Source organism: Palaemon carinicauda, chromosome 43 (assembly GCF_036898095.1).
Source record: "Palaemon carinicauda isolate YSFRI2023 chromosome 43, ASM3689809v2, whole genome shotgun sequence".
Lineage (NCBI taxonomy): Eukaryota > Metazoa > Arthropoda > Malacostraca > Decapoda > Palaemonidae > Palaemon > Palaemon carinicauda.
In genome coordinates this window covers 23,862,410-23,881,021 of record NC_090767.1, presented here as the reverse complement: position 1 = coordinate 23,881,021, position 18,612 = coordinate 23,862,410, and the positions used below count along the sequence as shown (strand labels likewise).

Sequence of the window (18,612 nt, the reverse complement as noted above, 5' to 3'; positions counted from 1 at the left end):
CTAGTTCGCTAGTGGAAGCAACGTGTCTCCCTTATCCAAACGTTGTCCAGGGTTCAAACAATCATCGCTCTTACCCGATCGTACTCAGAGGAGGAGGATCCAGCAGATAAAGGGGAGAGAGTACCAGGAGGAGGAGAAGAACGTCAGGGCTTCTTTGATGACCTCGAGGGTATAGAATTCTTTCTCAAAGTTCTTCTTCCTCCTGTTGTACTGCTCCTACTGTGAGGATGGTCACACCTGGTACTCTTCGCAAGAGAAGCCTCCCTGCACGAAGGGCAAAGCGGGTGAGTCGACATAAACATTATGTGCTGGAGAAAACCCACGTTTGTTATTCTTTGGCAAACTTTCAGCAACACACAACTGAAAGGACAAAGCAGAGCTAAAGTTGAAATAGCCTTAAGCAAGTGAATGGATGAGGGCAGCAGGACATGTCTGCTCTCTACCAAGGCCAAATCAAAAGTGGTCTTGGTAGTAAGGTAGTAGATTTGGCGAGGGCACCAGCCACCCATAGAGATACTACTACTAGAGAGTTAGGGGGTCCTTTGACTGGTCGGATAGTTCTACATTTGATCATTCTATCTGGTTACGGTTCATTTTCCTTTTGCCTACACATACACCAAATGGCATGGCCTATTCTTTACATACTCTCCTCTGTCTTCGTACACCTGACAGCACTGAGACTACCCAACAAATCTTCTTCACCCAAGAGGTTACTGTACTGTCATTGTTCAGAAGTCACTTTCCTCTTGGTAATGGTAGAAGACGCTCTTTAGCCATAGTAAGCAGCTCTTCTAGAAGAAGGACACTCCAAAATCAAACCATTCAGTTTCTAGTCTTGGATAGTGCCATAGCCTCTGTACCATGGCTTTCCACTGTCTTGGGTTAGAGTTCTCTTGCTTGAGGGTGCACTCGTGCACACTATTCTATCTTATTTCTCTTCCCCTTGTTTTTTCAAGTTTTTACAGATTATATAGGAGATATGTATTTTTATGTTGTTACTGTTCTTAAGATATTTTGCTTTTTCTTGTTTACTTTCCTCACTGGGCTATTTTCCCCGTTGGAGCCCCTGGGCTTATAGCATCCTGCTTTTCCAAATAGGGTTGTAACTTAGCAAGTAATAATAATAATAATAACAATAATAATATGTTTTACCTTAAAACGACCATTAAAAGTGTAAGCAATGATCATGGTACATAAAAATAATAACAATAATAATAGTGAGTGAAAAGGTGGGCCATATTCACCCCTGGCCCAACAATTTCCAGCTACCCAGGTAACTACCGGGAAGTTGTCCAAACCTCACATAAAGTTTTTAGGGCCATTTACACCAACTGGTGCTGAATCTTCTCCTGTGTAAAGAACGAAGGTTTGTATTTGTGGGAACAATTACAGATTTGATGCAGGAAATCAGTTCAAACTTTCCTATCTGTCCAACCTTTCATTAAAATATAAACATTAGAAGCGCAAGAGAATCCAAGGACACGCGACTCACCTTAGAGATGATTTAGATGATAAGGGAGTAAACCCCATCACTGACATCTCTTGGAACAACAGTCCTCTCTCTACAGACTTCTTCTAAAATGGCCCAGAGGAAAAGGACTGTCCAGAGACATTAGCCAGCTGATCTTGATTGATGCAAACCAGACCTGTCATTGACGCCTTCCGGGACGCTACCCGTTCTTGCATACGCAGCAGCAGCCATCCGTGACGGACGTGACAACGACCAATGTACCATCTTGTATGGAAACAGGTAGAGACAGGATGGGCTGGAAAAAATCAGTCTGAATGATACGTAGTTTCTATTAGAGATCAGTAATCATTATGGCTGAAAACCCAATCTTCTGCTCAAATGTCAATCAATATCACACAATGCTTATTAGAATCATAATTGAAAATAATACCAAAAACAAAAGACACAGAAGGAGATAGTGAAATACTTTCCCCATAAACCAAAAGGTAGTCTCAAAAATACATATAAACAAAATTCATAATAGACCAATGATAAAATATAACAAATCTTAAAAAGTAATTTGTATTTTTCCTACTCATAAAAACCTGAGTCCTTTAATTCGGGAGATTACTTCAGTGCGAACTGGATTCGCTAGTTGAAATGGATAATGAGCGGTGCAAAGCCCATCCCCTTCCACAGTCGCTTCTCTATTCAATCTTGCTACTTCAACCAAGGACTCAGAGGGACAGTTTGTTCCCCGCAACATACAAACCCTCGTCCTTTGCTTAGGGAGACTCACTGCCTGCTTGGAGGGTCAGAGGGTCCCTCAGAACCCACTGGAGGATTCTGTATCTTCTCTGAATGTGTTCATGGCTGGTTATGTGGAGAAGCAAAGCAGACACACGATCACCTCCTACCCGTTTTTCGTAGGGATGACAAACTGATAGGTCCTGGGACGTACATATTTCTGTAATGCACCAAATCAAAGAGACCCTTAACCAAAAGACACGTCATCAAGAGTCCAATACCAGGAAAATGGGTAATGGGTTGGTATAAGATTCACCATCTCAAAACTCACATGAAGAATGGGGAGATACACCTCTTTCGTTACACAGAAATCTGAAGTGCAACTCACCAGCATCTTGTCCGACCAGCTTACAACGCTTCAAATGCTGACCAAAGAGAGGCAGAAGAAAGAAGAAGAGCCATTTCTACTACATTCACTCACAACTTCCGTCAAAACAATACCATGACGAGACGTAATATGATATTTTCATAATAAGATAAATTTTTTAACATACCCGCTGGTTATATAAGAATGGCTAGCCTTCCTGACGCCTCGGCAGAACTATTTAAAAAAACTCGCGGCTAACGCAGGTATGTCAGGTGTACACTAGCACCCTGGTGGACTACAGGTAGAACTACTCCCACTTCCTCAGATTTTCCTGCCCCTTGGTCTCTAGAGGGGAGGAGGGTGGGACTGATTGATTGATTTAAAGTTTTCAGGCATCCTGACATCAAAGGTCATTGACGCCGGTAACATTTGATTTGTATACAAAAATAAAAAAAATAAAATAAAATAAAAATAAAAGAGAATTCAATTAAAATCATAAAAGTTGAATGTCATAAAAGTTAAATAGTTTTCAGAAGACCTGCTTCTGAAATAAATCTAAAAATGCCACTTGCATGGTAGGACACATCATTTCCAAGAATCTTGGCAAGGATGAACCTGCCACCCTCACCTCGGGCCTCAAATAAATATCTATTCCTTAAGTTGTTATAATTGGGGCATTTGGTCAACAAATGCCACACTATTAGAGGTACTAAACAGTCGTCACAATACGGTTGGTGTTGGCCCTTCAGCAGAAACTCGTGTGTCAACCGAGTGTGACCAATACGGAGACGACAAAGAGTCGTCTCCCATTTTCGGGGCATCATATTATACCTCCATGGAGATACAGTGGAACCTCTACACACGAACGTATCTACATCCAAATTTTCCAACATCCGAAGTAAAATTCGAGCAAATTTTTTACTCTACTCCCGAATTTTATTTCGACACACGAAGTAAACATTACGCTATTGAGCATCGAGTGCTCAGTTCTCTGTTCTTATGTGTATCATGTGGTTGTCCTCTGTTTGTTCTTTTATTAACAGTGCTTATTTTCTTCCTTTTCTCACATTTCCTTTTTGATTTTACCTATAATCATGGTGCCTAAGAAGCTAAGTTTCAGTACAGGAAGAAGGCAATTCTTTCATTAGAATTGAAGCAAGAAATTATAGAAAAACATGAGAGCAGTGTGCATGTGAGTGATACTGTATGGCTAAACAATATGGGCGGAATAGGCCTATGATCTCGAGGATCATCAAGCTGAAGGCAGCCATTAAAGCAAATAACCATCGAAGGGGATCACCATTATTACAAGACATCTTAGCAATACCCTGGAAGAGATAAAACGCCTTTTGTTGATAGGGATAAAAGACAAAGAGATTGTTGGCAACGATCATTTGTGAGAAGGGCCAGCGTGATGAACAGAAAGAAAGAAAAAAAGTGAAGCAAAAAAACCATGATAGCATTAACAAGCTCTTTTAAATAAGACTTCTCTCTTTTTCTGTTTCTCTCTAAACATAGCATTAACATGTTCTTGAATAAAATCTCTCTCTCTCTCTCGCTCTCTCTCTCTCTCTCTCTCTCTCTCTCTCTCTCTCTCTCTCGTTCTTCTTCGCTGTTATAGTGTTAGATACGTCTATTATTTTTTTTTTCCGAGAGAGAGAGAGAGAGATTAAACAAAAATGTGTTTAGAGTACATATGATTTTTAACAGCGTCAACGAGTTGAAAAACAATTAATGTAACTAAGAAAGTAATAACAGCTAATCTGAATTCCTTTATCAACTAAAACAAATATTGATACAAACACACTTGTGTGTGCGTATGCACAAACACAGGTGCAAAATTTGCTACGCAGTAAGAGAGACAGTCGGGGAGGAGGTAGAGATGGTAACTGCGATAACATACCGTAACTCGTCACTGAAAGTGATGAAAATAAAAAATCAGAAGAAAAAAAAATATTAAAAAATATGAAATATAAAAATAAAAAAAAATAAATAAGCCAAGTTAGATTAAAATTTCCGTAGTGTAAGTTACGGTATGTTATCGCAGTCACCATCTCTACCTCCTCGCCGATCGTGTCTCCTCGTGTGTGTGTGTGTTTCCGCATAGGCACACGAGTGTGTTTGTATCAATATTTGTTTTAGTTAATAAAGGAATTCAGATTCGCTGATATTGTTTTTTTTTTTAGTTACATTTAACTGTCTTTCAACTCGTTAACGCTGTTAAAAATCATATGTACACACATTTTTGTTTAATCTCTCTCTCTCTCTCTCTCTCTCTCTCTCTCTCTCTCTCTCTCTCTCTCTCTCAGAAAAAATTAATAGACGTCTCTAACACTAACAGTGAAGAAGAACAGAGAGAGAGAGAGAGAGAGAGAGAGAGAGAGAGAGAGAGAGAGAGAGAGAGAGAGAGAGAGAGAGGAGTATTTATTTAAAGAACATGTTAACACCATGTTTACCTTCTCGCCGATCGTCCGTCGTCTTCTGGCGTAGCAAATCCTACACCTGCGTTGGCCTGTCTCTAAGGTAAAGTGGCAATAAAACACATTTTTTATTTATTATTTCTTTATAATTATCTTTTTCACATGCTTCTTTCATATTATGCAGTTATGTTATTGTTATGTGTAATTATGTGTAGCCATATATTAAGGATTTATTATGGGTTTTTAGGCTGAGGAACGAATTAAATGAATTACCATGTATTCTTATGGGAAAATTCGTTTCTACATCCGAACATTTTCTACATCCGAAGTTGGTTGTGGAACGAATTAAATTCGTATGTAGAGGTACCACTGTAATACCTTTGGTTGGATACGAAAAGGTCAACAAAGACACCAAAATCCCAGGAGGAGGAACTTTAGTTGCTTTAGTTTGAACACTGGTGCTGTGACACAATACTACTATCTCACAGCAGAATAAACTTCGGAGGTACTCCCTTTTTGGCTTGATGAACAGGTGTTCAAGAATACACGTGCTTCAGATCAACTGAAAGCAAGAGTCCTTCCTCTCTGATGACATACTACCCGGGACATGACCATGATATAAACGCAGTTTCAAAACAAATTCGTTCAGCAGCAGAGAGGCCGATGACTGGTCTTCAAACCCAGTAGACTTCTCCACTGGGAAGGGTCGACTAAAAACCTGTAAAAGCGTCCCGAAAGACTTATTGAGCATTCTTCTCCTCCATGGCTTGCACCCTTGCTGCCGAGGACAGGGCTCCAGCAATTTTGGAGGATGGTTACGGAATACCATCGGAGTGGAGTGAGGGGAGGACAATGTACTACAAGGAACAGGAGATATCTGTACTGAAGGACTTCCACTGCATTGCTCCATATCGCTGCCACTTTTCCCCCATGGCATGACAAGCAGCTGAACTGCCAGGTTAGGTACAAAGAAGGTGGAGCACTGTTGGCAGCTGGAGGTCCTGATGGGGCTTTGGAGGCAGCAGGATTTTCTTCAAAGGATCTCATCGTAACTGTCTCTGAATGGTCTGGTCCAGTGAATGTAACTGCTCAGTGGATAAAGGAGACACGGCTTGCCTTTATGTCACTCTGAGGTAAGGAAGAAGTAGCCTCTAGACCCGAGGAGTGCCTCAAGGTTAGGGACTCCTCTGGCCCAATTGGCACACTGATTCGCATCAAACTGACCCAACTCGCTGTACTTCGACAACATCTCGAGAAGCGGCGAAGTAGTAATTGCACCGAACCAAAATGGTCAATACAGGAGGCTGTCTGCAGGATAGCCATTGAAGGTTTCTATACCAGCAGCAAGCTCAAGTGTTGAGAAGACTGTGACCTCAGTCTTGAGTCTCCCTACCAGGAAAACTGCAAGGTCAACGGAAAGAGGAGACAGGCTTGCTCCCTCGGGTAAACAGAATCTCAGCAGTGAATTGTCATGCCGAGATCTGAGAATCCACTCAGTCTAAATTCTGACCACTGCAACTTTAAGCGAGGTCTTGGTCCTTGAGAGCCACAAAAGGCCGATCAATAACTATCGCTATCACTTTCACAAGAGACGCAGTAACCGCTCCAAGGTCATTGCACTCAACGAGTGACAAATTAACACCGAGCCTCGGAACTCTCCGCCTCCAAAGTCACTGGACTGGAGTCGGTCGCCATTGGGGTTTTGAAAACCCTAGACAAGTAAAGGAGGGTTCTGGAGGTTGAAGGTGGTTCGATCAGCCTCCTCTTCAGAAGCATCCCCATAGACTGTCGTTAAACCTCTGCAGAGCAGGAAAGTGATCCCTACATTGGTGCACCTGCACTTGATGGCAAAGACCCTCGCCAACAAGCGGGGTGGGAAATCCTGGGTGCTCGTGAGAGCTTTGAGATCAGTCCTAGCCAATTACCTGTGGCCCCCAATGGCCGACCGAACATGTGGACTAGCCAAGCCGGAGATGGATGGGCGACAGCCAATTTTTCTCCCGACGTGGGAACGTGTGACAGTGTCGCTGGTGGCAAGAAGATCGCACAGAGAAGACCCAGGATGGTAATCCCGATCCCTATCAAGTGAAGGAATGTCTCTCGTACCTCGTAAAAGAGAGGCGATCCACTACTGGTTAGTCCCACCCATCGACCCCCAACCCAAGTCTACAGTATTTCTCTCCTTTTGGAATAAATGCCTCTTCAGTGAAAGAGACCACAGTGTACCTCCATCGGTCACAGGAAGAAATGGGTGAGTTGCAGTGGTGCCCTTCACTCCTGACAGACGGAGCACGCACTGGGTTTGGTATGAGGCTGAGCACCAATAGCGAAGGAGTAAGCCTCTGTATTGCGTACCAACCTGTAATCAGTCTGCGCTGGGTCTCGGTACAATGCAGTCTCTATCAAGCGTCTCGTCCTACGTGACTCCTGTCGAACGATGTTTCTGGACTTCTTTGAAGAAAGAAAATATTAAAAGAGGCCAAATTTGAGAGGCCGCAGGATTGTGTACAGCTTGCAGACAAAGTGTTTACTGTGCATGAACTTCAAATTCATATCACAATACTATTCGATAGTTGTATTTACTCCTAAATTCGCTTTCTCTAAAATTCAAATCACCCTTTCTACTATGCAAATAGCCTATGTCTACATTAAAATCCTTATTATTATTAGCTAATCTACAACCCTAATTGGAAATGCAAATGCTATAAGCTCTAGAGAGGCTCCAACAGGGAAAATAGCCCATTGAGGAAAGGAAATAAGGAAATTGATAGAATTGTGTGCATGAGTGTATCCTCAAGCAAGAGAACTCTGACCCAAAATAGTGGTAAAGAAGCTAGAGAACAATGGTTTGATTTTGGAGTGTCCTACTCCTAGAAGAGTCTCTTCTACACTTACCAAGTGAAAAGTAGCCACTGAACAATGACATCCTTGTAAATGATCTTGTGTTATGTAAATTGCTATTCTGAATTGAATTATGTTATATGTACTTTTTTATATAGTATGTGCACTGTATTTTGAAAGATCTTTTCTTATTCAGGTCCATTTCTCATGTTTTTTTTTTTCTTTTTTTGTTGTTTCCAGAGTTTACGTACTTCTTAAATCACTAGGTCTTTTTCCTTTTTTCCTATTATAAATGCCTTAGCAAAAATCAAAAGTCTACAATATCCCACAGTCATCTCATCACTTAACCTTGTCTACTTATTTGACTATTAGATAACAATAGCTTGAAGGAACAAGTTCAGGACGTAAACAAACCCTGCAAAGCCTCGGCCAAGTCCACGTAGATGTCAATCTGGCAGGAGCTCCGGATTCCGCTGCCACCGGCGACCTCTTCTGGCATCTTGGAGGTGAAGTGCACGTGGTTGCGGGTCATGCGACGGAGGCCTTCCTTTCAGATGCTCTCCCAGTACTTGCGGTACGTCCCGTGGATCACCGGCGTGCCGTCGTCCGACGTGATCTCCTCTAGCTCTAGGTCCTCAACCTGGAAAAAGATCATGAAGTTAAAATGTACTACTACTACTACTACTACTACAGAGAGAGAGAGAGAGAGAGAGAGAGAGAGAGAGAGAGAGAGAGAGAGAGAGAGAGAGAGAGAGAGAGAGGGAGAGAGAGAGAATATATATATGCACAATTTCCAATACTCAGTACAGAACTAGGAATATAGCATCAAATGACCTTCCTGCAATACAGTACCAATATCTTTGCTTCTGACAAAAATCAAGGTCAGAAAAGAGAGAGGAAACAGACAGAACGTCAGATATGTGAAGTAAACTCTAGCGAGGAAACAGATACGTTCAACGCGCGTGTCAGAACACGTGTCTCAAACCTTACGCCAGTAGACATTGACGCTACTGCAATCAGGAATGACGCTTAAGGTATACAATTCAGATAACAGTAATAGATTCTTAGTTCTCAAGTCTGACCCTCAACTAAATCAATAATGCTGTGGCCACATCACCAATGATCTATCTATTTACTAAGGCACTTCCCCCAATTTTGGGATGTAGCCAGCATCAAACAAAGGAATAAAAGGGGACTTTCCTCTCTCCTCTCCTCCCAGCCTGATAAGGGACTCAACCCTCCCCCGTTATCCACCACAGATAAAGTTTCATACACTGAATCACCTACTGCTGCTACCTCCGCGGACACCAAGGCAACCGGAGGAAGCAGCAGGGCCTACCGGAACTGTGCCACAATAGCTCACCATTCATTCCTACTTCTACTACGCTCTCTTGCCTCTCTCACATCTATCCTCCTATCACCCAGAGCTGCCTTCACTCCATCCATCCACCCAAACCTTGGCCTACCTCTTGTACTTCTCCCATTAACTAGTGCATTCATCACCTTAAGCAGACAGTCATGGCAATGATATTTCTAACAAATTGGTGGTATTCCCGTAACAAGTTGCAATGTTTCTTTTTTCAATATCTGCAATAATAATAATGATTCAAAATGTATATACCTGAAGGCTATGGCCCTGGTTAGCTCTGATGTATAGCTCAGCCTCACGCTCTTCTAGCTTGAACCGCTGTTTGGGGCAATTCGCCACTATCTCCCTCACCTTTTCTACTGTCACCTGAAAGTAAAATACAATTTAAGTAACGAGTTCGCCAAAATTACATCGACAAGTACTCTGATAATTAATCAGTAGAACTTCAAAAGTTCAAACTTGCAGCAAATGTTTTTATGTTGAACAAGCTGACATCAGTCTTTTTATAGTCTATATGTTAATTATCTGTTTTAATGTTAATATTTTTCAAATATTTTATTTCAAATTTTTCAATACTTCTTGTATCGTTTAATTATTTCCTTTCCTCACTCGGCTATTTTTCCGTGTTGGAGCTCTTGGGCTTATAGCATCTTTCTTTTCCAACTAGGGTTGTGCCTTGGCTAATAATAATAATAATAATAATAATAATAATAATAATAATAATAATAATATGCAAACAGACTTGGATTATTCAAGGTTGCTGTAACCACATTTCTGTCATTTCAACTCAAGTGATTATTATCGTCATCGTTAATATTACTAGCTAATGTATAATCCTAGTTGGAAAAGATGACACATTCAGAGATAATTTGTATTTTTCCTAACTATACAAACCTTAGCTATTTACATGGGGTAATTACTTCGGCGTAGCTGAAATGATGAGCCATAATAATTTTAACGAGGGTTTACTACCCCTCCGCTAGTTAGCGGGGGGTAGGGAGGGGTAGCTTGCTACCCCTCCCCCCTCACACACAGTGCGTACTCCACTTTACTTAGAGGCAGGACTTATCTTGGGGGACAGGGCTGGCAGGCAAATATGTGTAAATAGCTAAGGTTTGCATAGTTAGGAAAAATACAAATTATCTACGAATTTGTCATTTGTTCCGTAACTGAAATACAAACCACGCTATTTACATGAGGTGACTTAACCCTTAGAAAGGGTGGTAAGTCCCTGCCATGCTGGCTTTGGCTTGCCCGGGGATTCCATATTCGAGCGTTTAAGTACTCGGACAATAGGGAATCCCTGCTCCTCGCTAGCGGTTGTGAAACTGCCGCGGCCTACGTAAGGTGTGTGCGAAGGAGAAAAGTGACTCGTCCTAGGAAGTTGACCTGGAGTTCCTCAGAAGGAAATCTAGGCTAGGACTCTCCCAATACCACCTCGTCAGGGTATGGGGACATGACAGTATTACACTTAATACTAGGAACACAAGGAAGCATGGTCTACCTGCAGTAGTTTGAGGTCAGCTGTGCAGAGAACCCAGGATGCTGCTTTCTCCAAGGGAGGAGAGGATGAAGAAAAGAATAAGGGCCAGACAGATCTTTTCATTCACGCAGACCAACACCGGGTAACAATGCCCTCAACCTTCTGCTACTTGTCCATTAAGGAGCCTGAGGTTTAGACCAGCTGTTGTGCAGCCACCACAGGGCTGATAGAAAACGTATCGAGCCTCCTGTGGGTCACGTCTTGCAGGTAGTGGGCTGTGAAGGTGGTCTGACGCTTCCACACCCCCGCTTGCAGGACCTGTGTCACTGAATGATACTTCATGAAGGGCAGGGACGTAGCTACGCCCTTGACATCATGTGCTCTAGGGCAATGTGACGGAGAAGGGTCAGGATTCAAGGACAGGTGTATTACCTTGCGAATCCAGGCTGAGATGGTATTCCTGGTGACCCTTCTCTTCATTTTCCCAGTGTCCACGAACCAGGCTTGAACCTGGGGACGAACTGCAGCTCTTCTCTTAAGACACAACCTCAGACTCCCTAAAGGCAAAGTAGGAGATGGACTGGGTCATCTGTTACAGGACGGAGACTCGAAACCTGGAAAGAGTCGAACCGCGGGTCCGGCACTCCCGGGTTCTGAGTCTTGGCAACAAAACTCAGGGACGAACCTGAACGTTACCTCCCCCTATCCCCTTGAATGGGCGATGTCATATGAGAGACCATGTGACTCGCTTGGCCGAGGCTAAGGCTAGCAGGAACACTGTCTACCCGGTAAGGTGGTGATCTGGAACCTTAGGTAGTGGTTCGTAGGGAGGTCTCTTTAGAGACTTGAGGACTCGAACCACGTTCCAAGGAGGAGGTCTCACTTCCGACTGAGGGCAGGAGAGAACATGGCTTCGTATGAGGAGAGAGAGTTCCAGCAAGGAAGAAATGTCTATCCTTTGAGCCTGAAGGCAAGACTTAAGGCTGAGAGATAGCCTTTCACTGCCGAAACTGAAAGGCACATTTCATCCCGCAAATACACGAGCAGCTCCACTATTGCTGGAAGTGGCATCGTGTGGAGGGATACCCTTTCCACGACACCGACCACAGTAAACTCGCCCCTTCTCCTGGTAGACTACTGCTGAAGACTTGCGCAGGTGTCCAGACATCCTGTTCGCAACTTGTTGCAAAAATCCTCTCTCTGAGGAGATGCTGGATGGTCTTCCGGCGTGAAATCGAAGCAAAGCTACGGCTTTGTGGAGGATGTTGGCATTTGGTTGTGTGAGTAACCCGTGACATGGAGGGAGTTCCCTCAGAGGCTCTGTAAGGAGTTACAGAAGGTCTGGTGAGCCATTCTGCGAGATGCCCTAGCGGAGCTATGGAGATCATTGAGAGACTGACCGATACTCTGGTCTTGTAGAGTACTCTCCTCATCAGCCAGAACGGGGAAAGGCGTACACATCGATGTTGTCCCACCGTTGTTGGAAGGCATCTTACCAGAGGGCCTTGGGGTCCGGGACCGGGGAACAGTACAGCGGGAGCTTGTAGTTCAGCGCTGTAGCGAACCGGTCCACAGTTGGGGAACCCCACAGAGTCAGGACTTTGTAGGCTACTTGAGGATCCAAAGATCACTCGGTATCTTGTATCTGTGTCGCACTGCTCAGACTGTCGGCGAGCACATTTCTTTGCCCGGAATGAAGCGAGCTGCTATGGTGATCAAGAGGAACTCGGGCCATCTCAGTATCTCTACTGCAAGATGGGATGGCTGTTCTGAAAAAGTACCTGCCTGTCTGAGCATATAAGCCATCACTGTGGTGTTGTCGCTCCTCCCAACCACAGAGTAGTCGGCCAGGCTTGGTGGAGCTACTGAAGTGCCAGGAACACGGCCTTCATCTCTAGTAGGTCTAGAGAAGGTACTTTCCTGGTTCTGACCACAGGCCTGAGGTCCTGTGGTTCAGAACGTGGGCCCCCCTTTCTTTGATGCGTTCGAAAACAGCATCAAGTCCGGGGGGAGGGAGAGAAGGTCCACTCCCTTTCGTAGATTCTCGTCTGCTACCCACCACTAGAGGTCCGTCTGTTCCGGTTGCCCCATAGGGATCAAGGTGTCCGGGGAGTCATGTCCCTGACTCCACCGCGACCTGAGTCGCCACTACTCATCCTGAGGCGACTGTAGGGAATCAGACGGGCCAGGGAGGAAAAAATGGTCGAGGAGACGTAACCACGTTTGGGTTGAAAGTTCTTCTCGTGAGAAGAACTGTCTCACAACCTTCCTCAGCCTTGCTATCCTGTCGTCTGAAGGGAAGGCTTTGTGGAGATTGGTGTCTATGACCATGCCTAGGTATACCAGACTCTGAGAGGGCGCGGAGAGGACTTCTCGAGGACTACCATGATCCTTAGAACTTGGCAAAGTCTGAGAAACTTGTCCCGATGGCGAAGAAGGGTTGCCTTCGAGTCTGCTAGGATCAGCCAGTAACCCAGGAAACGGAGGAGACGGATGCCGATCCTGTGGGCCCATGATGAAATCAGAGTGAGCACCTTGGTGAACACTTGAGGTGCTGTGGAGAGACCGAAGCACCGCACCTTGAACTGGTATATCTTGTCTTCCAGGCAAAAACCAAAGTACTTCCTTGAAGACGGGTGGACCGGGATTTGGAAGTACGCGTCCTTCAGGTCCAGTGTACACATGAAGTCTTGTGGTCTCACTGCAAGACTGACCGTGTCTGCCGTCTCCATACTGAACGGAGACTGTTTGACAAACCCGTTCAGCGTCGAGAGGTCAATGACCGGTCTCCAGCCTCCAGACGCCTTCTCACAGGGAGGAGTCGATTGTAGAAGCCTGGGGACCCGTTCGCAACCTCCGGGAGGGAGCGCTTCTTCAACATGGTCTGGACTTCTGCTCAGAGGGCCTGTCCCTTTACCGATCCCTACCCAGGGAGGAGGGAGTGGCTCGTTACCGACACTGGATCTATTGAAGGAGGCAAGCTCAGAGAGCTGGCCCTCGGCCTTGTCTCTGGCACTCTTCATTCCCTGAGACCAGGGCAAAGTTGCACTGGCCCTAGGGAGTTCCTAGGTGGCGTAGATTCAGTCCAGGACCGTATCCTTCCCTTCACGAGGAGGAATCTCTGGGTCTGGGGTCCCCTTGAGGTTCCTCCTGAGGGTCAGGACCTGCCAGAACGTGTGTTCTGACCCCTGGAGCTCTCCTCCTGATGGACTGGCAGCGAGGTCTCCCGTCCCCAGAGGCTCTTCCTGAGGAGACTCGCAGACATTCTCCAAGGGACCATCTGGTTCCTGTCGGGTCCTTGCGGAAGACTTGGGCCTTTGGTTCCCTCCTAGGGGGGATACAGGACTCCAGCAATGAAGGATGTAAGGCTTTCGCCACCTCCATACGAGAAGACTTCTCAGGAAGAGGCGGGGTTTCCCCCATTGGTGTGATGGGGGAGTGGACCGGATCTTACGACTCTCCTGGGGATGGGTAATGCTCATCCGCAGGGGAGGTGGAGGGAGTCTGAGGAGGGATAGGAGCCTTACGTATGGGCTCGCGAAGAGACAGGATAGTCCTTGGAGGAGATACCATGTCAAGGATTCCTCTCTTCCTCTTCAGGGGGGGGGAGGACGTTGCCACTGAATTGTGGCCCCAGTCAGAAAGCACAGGCTTCATCGCCTGCGAAAGAACTCTGAAAACGGTGGCAACCCAGGGTTGCTGACTGACCGTCGCGCTGTCAGATAGTCCCTCTGGAGGGAAGGGGATCGTTCGATCCCTTGGAGGAGTCGACACATGAGGGTTCGCCTGTAGAGAATATGCAATGAAGGGAGAAGAGTCCTTAGACCTGTCCGGAAACCTCCCCTCCTCCGGAGAGGGCCCTGCTCTGTGCTTGCGGGGAGGGGAACGCGATGATGGCCTGACCGCCAGAATCCCTAATGTAATTCGGGCGTGATCGTGTTGGAGATCAGTGCGCCGATCACGCTGGTGATCGCGCGAAAAGCCCAGTTCTGGGTAGCGCGTGAATGAATCGTGCGTAGCAGGATATTCGCACTCGTGTGAGCGTGGGCGTATCGGCGATCGCGCGGGGGAAACCATCGGTGCCCGCGCGGACGATCCTCGGCGCTTCCGCGCGAATGAAGATCGTCGGCGCTTGCCAGCAAAAGAAGATCATGGGAGATTGCGTGGGGGAAACCATCCCGCGCACGGACGATCTTTGGCGACAGAAGATCGTCGGCTATTGCGCGCGGGAAACCATAAACGCGGACGATCTTTGGCGTTTACGTGCGTACGAAGATCGTCGGCGTTAGCGCGAGAGAAGATCGTTGGTGATTGTGCGCGGGAAACCATTGGTGCCCCCGCGCGTACGATCTTCGTCTATGTAAGACGATCGTCGGCGGTCACACGTGTGCGAAGGTCATCGGCGCTCGTCCGCGAGAGGAAATAGTCGGCGATCACGCGCGGGAAACCCTCGGTGCTCGCGTGCGGACGATCTTCGACGATCGCGCGCGGACGAACCGTGATGATCGCGTGAGGGCAACCATCCCGCGCGCGGACGAACCTCGATGATCGCGCGAAACGATCTTCGGCGCTTACGCACGTCATGAAGATCGTCGGCGCTTGCACGTCTAGCGCGTATCAGAAGATCGTCGGCTGACGATCTTCGACGATCGCGCGCAGTCGGACCTCGAAGATCGCACGCGGACGATCTTCGGTGCTTGCGCGCGAGTGAAGATCGTCGGCCCTTGCGCGTCTAGTGCGCAACAGAAGATCGTCGGTAAGAGCACGCGCGCGCATAACTGCGCACGTGCGCTAGGTTGAAGGATCAGCTAACTGGTAGATCAGGAACTGGGATGTGGCCCTAAAAGGGAGGGCATCCCCTGAAGAAGACCAAGGCAGGTCTGCTTCAGAGAGCCAACGATCAACTGGAAGTACTGCTTGACACTCCGAGGAGTGGTCTCTATGAGGGACCTCTCCCGCGAACAGGAGAGGTGCCCTTCGTAGAAGAGACTTGGAGACACCGCAGGCTGAACCGCTGGTGAGCGCCCGTGCGCTATCTCAGGAACTCCAACGATATGCGCTAATGCGCAGGGAACGTTGGATAGCAGCCTCTGGAACAGGATGTCTCTGGAAGGCAGTCTCAGGAACAGCAGCCGAGCGCTAGCGCGCAAGCGAACGTTGGCGCGCAGGGGATACCTGGCGAACAAGGGACTTACTCACGATGTGAGAAAGCCTCTTCTGCCCCGAAGGGATCGGAGCCCGTTGGATAACGGGGAGCGTGGGCGCTCAAAGCGTGTCAGCAGCCAGGACCGGATACGGCAGGTCAGCAGGTCCACTAAGGGCACGAGAGACCAAAGGTCTAACGTAGCCTGTGTTGCGAGACCCCGAAAGGTCAGCGCAACGAGAAACCGAAGTTTCCATGTCACTACTCACCGAAGTGTAGAAGTGACTAAAGTTACGAGAGCCCAAGGGATCTGCGTAATTAATGTTACGAGACCCCGAAGGGTCAGTGTAACGAGAAACCGAAGTTTCCATGTCACTAAACACCGAATTGTTAGTGACTGAACAGCAAGCTGTTCCAACAGGAACAAACCTCCGAAGAGAAGTCTCTATGAGTGGCCTCTCACGCGAACGAGAGAGGTGAACACATCGTAGAAGAGACTGGTGATGGTGACCCTAAGGGCCGTAGGATCAGCTGACGTAAACAGGAGCAATCCTCCGAAGAGGAGTCCTTACAGCGGCCTCCCTCGCGAACGAGAGAGGTCAAAAGACTGATCCTGCAGCTGCTCAGCCCCTTGAGCATAGCTACAGAAGCGACTGCTCAGCCGCGAGAGCATAGTCGCTTGAAGTACCCTGGTCCGGCCTTGCAACCGCTCAGCCCTTTGAGCATAGTTACAAGGGCAGTCGCTCAGCCCCAAGAGCATAACCACCTAAGGACCAGGAAAAGGGTAAGGAGAGAAGTTAACTAACTACCCTTGGAGGCGAACCTCCTTATCGTTCTAGGATGCACTGAAGAGCTGACAGTAGTCACGGGGGAACTTCTAAGAGAAGGGATAACGCCCATGACGATGCCCTAGAGAGACGGCAGCGACAGCAGACTCCCCAGGCATAAACAGGACAGCTCAGCTTCGTTGGCACACTACAGTCCACGAAGAAACAGCATCGTAAACTGGGAAATAAAAATGAATAATTATTTAACAGAAATTCCCGCGGGTGGAACTCCGAAGAGTAACCCCGAGGGAAAGTAAAATATAAGAACGAAAGTTAGGTATGCGCCCTCCTCCCCCACTGACATGCACGGGCGAGGGGGGAGGGCGAAAAACTTAACAAAAACAGAATTATAACAACTATAATTATGTAACTGACTTTGCATGTTCCAAGAATCACAGACCCCCGAAGGGAAGTGTTCCCCGAGCTGAAAAGTTAAAAATACAATTAGATTTCATAAAAATAATCGAGACAAATAAAACGAAATAGCGACTCGGCCCAAGAGGCTATCGTAGAAGACTTAGTACGGAGTAAGAGGTGAACGACCTCGAGAGAGGGGCCGCTCTCCATGAAGGAAACCATGGTGGCCTAGGAGTGAACGGCCATGACCAAGAAGAGAATCGTGGTGGCCTGGCGCTAAGCCGGCGATCACTCTCGTAGACGTACACTACACACACCGCACAAACACTGAAAAGGAAACTTACTATATTCTATACACAAGAATAAATAAACATCAATAATGTTTAAATATATTGAGTATAAGAAATAGTAAGTTAAAAGACAAAACATTAATGGCCGTCAAGCGAGGATGGGAGCGGAGACATCCACTCGCCATTCGAGCCAAAAGTAAAATGGAGCACGCACTGTGTGTGTGAGGGGGAAGGGGTAGCAAGCTACCCCTCCCTACCCCCCACTAACTAGCGGAGGGGTAGTAAACCCTCGTTAAAATTCTTATGGCTCGTCATTTCAGCTACGCCAAAGTAATTACCCCATGTAAATACAGTAGCGTGGTTTGTATTTCAGTTACGGAACAACTAGACGATAAAAGAGAGCGCTTAATAGGAGTTTTCCTCCGATGAAGGAATACGGTCCGGGCTGCCCCAATGACTACAGCCAGGATGTTGACTTTGTTCTGAAGGAACTAACTTACGTTTTAAAGGTCTCGAAACCTGACGCCAAGATTTTTTAAATAAACAAGTCATCGGAAGACGAGGAGAACTTAGTCTCGCCTGTCTTATGGTAAGGACGTGCTTGAGGAGCAACGTCTGTTACCTTTGAGGGAACGTCTGTTCGTTGTTTAACGCCTATTGCTACCTTTGGTCTTGTGACATTCCTTCTCCCAGGGGTTGGGGAGCTTGAAAGAGGTCTCGGACTGGGTAAGCGGCAAGCACGAACAGACGAACCCTCCGCATTAACACTAAACACATTTTTAGCACTTTTCACTTTGTCACTTTCACTTTTCAAAATTTTTACGTCAGACATAAGCTGATATCAGTCCAAGGCCAGTGATTCGACCTTTTCACCCAAAGCATGAATAGCCTTCAACATATCTTTAAGAAAAGGTTCATTAGTGCAAGTAGAGGGTTCTGAAACTACCACTACAGGGGGAGGAAAAGGTTCAGGAGCATGGGAAGAGGACAATTCTTGCGATCGAGAAGAGCTTCTTCTAACCCTATCTCTCTCTCGAGTTTTCGAGTATATTTATCATACTCCAACCACTCGAATTCAGATAAATTAATACACTCCTGGCATCAATCCCCTAAATGACAAGCTTTGCCTCTACAATTAACACAAATAGAGTGGGGATCGATGGAAGCCTTAGGAAGGCGTTTATTACAGTCTTTAGAAATTTACGATAGACAGGAGAAGGGTCAGCCATTTTGAAAATTTCAAAGAGATCCAAAAAACAAGCCAAGTTCAGCAACAGAAAATCAAAATAGATATTCAAGAGTTTTTCAAAGATTATCC

General features: G+C 46.4%; 1 protein-coding gene across 4 annotated transcripts in view; it reads right to left on the bottom strand.

Annotated features, from left to right (window-relative positions):
* Window positions 1–1,498: 1,498 nt before the first annotated feature.
* LOC137634019 (uncharacterized) overlaps window positions 1,499–18,612 on the bottom strand; it is a 411,582-nt gene continuing 394,468 nt past the window's right edge. For all 4 annotated transcript variants that reach the window (XR_011042424.1, XR_011042423.1, XM_068366258.1 and 1 more), the window contains 3 exons: window positions 9,447–9,560; window positions 8,240–8,465; window positions 1,499–1,766 (listed from right to left, as the gene is read on the bottom strand). The gene's annotated coding sequence lies outside the window, so the exon portion shown is untranslated. The remainder of the gene's footprint in view (window positions 1,767–8,239; window positions 8,466–9,446; window positions 9,561–18,612) is intronic.